The sequence below is a fragment of the Octopus bimaculoides genome, chromosome 12, assembly GCF_001194135.2.
Source record: "Octopus bimaculoides isolate UCB-OBI-ISO-001 chromosome 12, ASM119413v2, whole genome shotgun sequence".
Lineage (NCBI taxonomy): Eukaryota > Metazoa > Mollusca > Cephalopoda > Octopoda > Octopodidae > Octopus > Octopus bimaculoides.
The window spans coordinates 7,385,806-7,388,613 of NC_068992.1; the positions used below are offsets into that span (position 1 = coordinate 7,385,806).

A 2,808-nucleotide genomic window follows, 5' to 3' on the forward strand; every position below is an offset into this window, starting at 1 on the left:
CTCTTTTACTCTTTTACTTGTTTCGGTCATTTGACTGTGGCCATGCTGGAGCACCACCTTTAATCGAGCAAATCAACCCCGGGACTTATTCTTTATAAGCCTAGTACTTATTCTATCGGTCTCTTTTTGCCGAACCTCTAAGTGACGGGTGCATAAACACACCAGCATCGGTTGTCAAGCAATGCTAGGGGGACAAACACAGACACACAAACATACACACACACATCACATACATATATATATATATATATATATATATATGCATATATACGACGGACTTCTTTCAGTTTTCGTCTACCAAATCCACTCACAAGACTTTGGTCGGCTCGAGGCTATAAGAGAAGACACTTGCCCAAGGTGCCACGCAGTGGGACTGAACCTGGAACCATGTGGTTGGTAAGCAAGCTACTTACCACACAGCCACTCCTCACTTTGAAGATTTGTCATTGCATCATGGACATGGCATTGGTAGAGGAAATGATTTTGTTGTCAAGACTTAGATCAGTTCTCATTAAGAAACCATATTCTCAAATTTATTCTAGCCATACCACTCATTTTGTTCTTCAGACATAATGTGTTCTGGGTTACTATATTCAATGTATTTTTTATTTTTTATTTTTTAATATCGTAGGATGTAAATATTAAGGGAGATTTGATTGCTATTTCTAGCAGATCAGACCTCAATATTAAGGGTCACTTATTGGTACATTGACAAAAAAGTTGCTAATGATAGCAAATATTTTCTATGCTTAAACTTTGGTTGCTTTTCCTAATATTAGGAGCAACCATTTCCTATTGGCTTTCCATGACCCTTCATTGAGTTTCTGGCTACTGGTTGTCATAAATTATCTTCACTAATTTTGTTTGCCGTTTAATGCCATGTCAGCTCTGATTAAGCTCACCAATGATTAAGAGTGTTCCAACCGTAATTATCTTGCTTTTTTTGTATATCTAAGACTACACTGTCCCTTCTGTGCCCTTCTGTCTTTACAACAATAAGATCATAAAAACTTGAAGGAGATTCAGCTGCTATTTCTGGTCGGTCAAGTAACTGAGATTCTGGTTAGTTTTTTCATGCTGGCGTTTATTAATCCACATTGCATGCGATATCTCTTTTTTATATAAGCATTTCTCTAACACTTGCCTCCTTATATTTCTATTATCACTGACATGTCATTACATCTCTTAGAATAAAGCATATTGCTTTACTGGTGTTTCCTGTTCATGACAATAACTGCTGTTAATTCTCTTTCAGCCTGTTAGCTTGAAAAAAGATTTTTTTTTAATTCCAAAATATAATGAAAGCATTGATTGTGTTAGCCAATGCCTCCCCACTTATGATGATAAGTCAATGAGAGAGTTTGTATGTAGAAGCACCACTAACTAGAAATACTAGCCAAATTGTCCTCCAATAACACCCCACCATCAAAAAGAGAGAATGCATAACTGTTTGGTCTTGAGAAGTGGTTCAAAAACTAATTTTATCATCTTTTATAATTTTCCAAATATTGCTAACCCCTCACAACTATATTTCACACTCAATCTTTACCATCTTATTTTTAATAAGAAATTAAATAAAACAAAAATTGCTTTAGAAAGAGAATTTATTCATATACAAAAAGAAAACATGTTTTGAAAATGATAAATAGCACTTTCCTATAAAAAAAAAACATTTTAAAATTTCAATTTAAAGATACCACTTTTTATAGAACCCAAGAATTTTTTCACAGGGGTTCTTGGAATCCACTATGGGAAACACTTCTAGAGGAACAGGTTGTACTCCTGTGCTTCATAGGCCTTAAACTCAAGAGATGGACTCAATGTCATCAGTGAATAATGAATCTCTTGCAAAAACGATGGAATACCTTAGATTATAAGTTTGCTTTTGATCAGAGCTGACCTGAGGCTAAAAACAACAACTTACACACATAAAGTTTGCAAATGCCATCATGTGAAGTTCATTCTAATATTTTGAGCAAGAACTCTTTCTCTAATGAAGTACCCTGATTGAAGCATTAGAATTCACAACTAGAATTGTCAATACAGACAGTTGTTGCCTAGGATTCTAGTTCATTTTTCTTTCTTTTTCCTTTTTTTTTTTCTTTTTACTTCTGATTCTCCATTCTGGGTTTTCCATCAATAACTTTATTTTTCACTTTCCCTCTTCACTCCTTCCTATTTCTCCCTTTTCTTTCACTCTCTCTCTATCTCTTTCTCTCTGGTGCTGTCATCATTAAGAATTAATGTTTCTATCTGTATATCTCTCTATCTATCTGTATACCTACCTATTTGTCTGTCTGTCTATCTATTTTTATATATCTCTATATGTATATCTATCAATCTACTTATTTATCTGTCTGTCTGTATATCTAGTTATCATATAGATAGACACACATGAGCCTAGGCAGTACAATTTCAGTTCATCAAAGATAAATAGTTAATCCCTGAGAATGCACAAACTCAACATACACTATGACTTCATATCTATCAGAATTAAACAGGAAGTTTGAACCTCAGGAAAATATGGAATAATCAACACAAGTTACCCCACACCTGTATAAGCTCAGTCTAATTTAACTAACATTTACTACATGAATCTCTCCAAATTATTGATTTCTCTCATCTTTGTATCGATTTCTCACATAAATATTATCTGAACTATTGTTTGTGAAACAAGATCAGTTTAGATATTTAAACCATGGTGACCATGTTAAATATAAAAATTGAATTAGTAATGTGTCTGTCGTTTCTAAAATTAAATTTGAAACACTGTCTAATTTTCTTTACTTTTTTTTTTTTTTTTTTTTT

The 2,808-nt window shown here is 33.4% G+C and overlaps 1 protein-coding gene across 1 annotated transcript in view; it reads left to right on the forward strand.

Annotated features, from left to right (window-relative positions):
* LOC106868246 (uncharacterized) overlaps positions 1–2,808 on the forward strand; it is a 351,265-nt gene that overhangs the window by 285,551 nt on the left and 62,906 nt on the right. The gene's annotated exons all lie outside the window — the stretch shown is intronic.